The 2,078-nt window shown below is 43.5% G+C and overlaps 1 pseudogene; it reads right to left on the bottom strand.

The window, feature by feature from the left end:
• Nucleotides 1-371: 371 nt before the first annotated feature.
• LOC123801447 (heterogeneous nuclear ribonucleoprotein A1 pseudogene) lies at nucleotides 372-1,482 on the bottom strand (annotated as a pseudogene).
• Nucleotides 1,483-2,078: the final 596 nt, after the last annotated feature.

Consider the following 2,078-nt stretch of genomic DNA (forward strand, 5'->3'; position numbering starts at 1 on the left):
CGGTTGGGGAAGTATATCAAGATGGTGTCAGAGTAGACTAACTTTACACAGCACATTTTTAAAAAGACACATTTATTCAGCATCATGATCAGACTATCACATTAGCAATCAACAGCATGAGTGCAAAAAAAAAAAAATCTACATTAAAATCCTTTGTTGGAATGCTTTACACTTTCCACAGAACAGAAACTAAAATAGCCTGTTATGCAATTAGTCCTTCAGTTTTTTGCCCATACACATGAGTATTGTCTAAGACATGTCTTCTTTGTAGCAGTGAGGCCCTGGCACCACTGTGTTGTCAGAGTTTACAAATCTGCTGTAGCCTGTAGCTTCCCTGTCATTTCTCTGGCTCTCCTCTCCTGCTGAGCTTTGTTTCCTGGCAATAATTAAAACCTTCTGCCACTGCCGTAGCTACTGCTGCTGCTGGAACCGCCATAGCCACCTCGGTTTCATGGTTTGGCAAAGTATTGGCCTCTACCACCATAGGGGCCAGAGCTTCTGCCTCCAAACTTTCCTCCTTTCATGGGTCCAAAATTTGAGGACTGATTGTTGTAATTGCCAAAATCATTATAGCTTCCGTCTCCTCCAAAATTGCCTCCACCTCCTCTGTTGCTAAAGCTGTCATAGCTGCCGCTCCTGCCATAGCTACTACCCTGATTCCATAACCCTGTCCACCACTTTCATAGCCCCTGCTTCCTCCAGAGTAACCAGGGCTGCCTCCTCCATAACCACCATCATTCCCAAAACCGTTATAGCCATTCACACTGCCACCATATCCACCACCACCTCAACTGCCACCAAAGCCACCTCGCCCACTGAAGTTCCCTCCACGACCAAAGTTGTCATTCCCACCAAAACCGCTTCCACGACCACCACCAAAGTTTCCAGAACCATTTCGACCTCTTTGGCTGGATGAAGCACTAGCCATCCCTTGCTTAGATAGGGCTTTCCTTACTTCACAGTTGTGGCCATTCACCGTGTGATATTTTCGAATGACAATCTTGTTTACAGAGTCATGGTCATCAGATGTTACAAAAGCAAAACCTCTCTTTTTGCCACTGCCTCGGTCAGTCATGAGTTCAATCACTTCAATTTCCCCGTACTGTTCAAAACAAACTCCTAGATGATGTTCTTCAGTGTCTTCTTTCACGCCACCAACAAAAATCTTTTTCACAGTTTAGTGGGCACCAGGTCTTTGAGAATCTTCCCTTGAGACAGCCCTCTTTGGTTCCACAACTCTTCCATCCACCTTGCGTGGCCTCGCATTCATGGCTGCATCCACATCCTCCACGGGGCATACGTGACAAACCCGAAGACTCTGGAGTGCTTGGTGTTTGGATCGCTCATTACCACACGGTCCATAAGCTTTCCCCATTGCTCAAAATGGCTCCTCAGACTCTCGTCGGTTGTTTCAAAGCTCAAAACTCCGATGAAGAGCTTCCACAGCTGTTCAGGCTCTGTGGGAGTCTCTGACTTAGACATGATGGTGGTGGGAGGGGAGACTTTAACGATGCTTACTTGGCAGCGTCCCCAGGCAGCAGTGTCCTATAAATTTTTAATTCATTCTTGTTCTTGTCACTCAAGGAAATCTACAGTTATTATGGCCATTATTGCTAATAGTTCCCCAGGCATAATCACGCTGCATCATGCTAGGCTAAATATTAGGCATGTAGTGTTGATACAGTAAAAGATGGTGTTCTTCCATCCTGATATTATTATAGAGGCATCCTATTATTTTCTTTAATTTGATGTAATATGCCTTTTGCTTTGGTCACCCTCTATGTTTCATTAGTGGCAGGTGCTATAATTTCCCCAGTACGATATATATCATTATTCTTTTTATTAATATTTTGCCTTTTGATTTAGATTCTGGGGTGTTGTTAGTGCTAGTTCTTATCTCTGGATGGCTGCACTATTCATTCATTGTGAGTTTTTATATCGTTTCTATAACTATATCTTAGAGATCTTGTCACCTCCCAGATTGTTTTATTCCAAGCTTTCATATCTAGATTTTTAGTAAGCAACCTAAGCTTTCGTTTCAGCAAACCATTACACCTTTCAGTTGATCCAGAGGTGAT

This window comes from Ursus americanus, chromosome 2, assembly GCF_024610735.1.
Source record: "Ursus americanus isolate L20-20 chromosome 2, mUrsAme1.1.p, whole genome shotgun sequence".
Classification (NCBI taxonomy): domain Eukaryota; kingdom Metazoa; phylum Chordata; class Mammalia; order Carnivora; family Ursidae; genus Ursus; species Ursus americanus.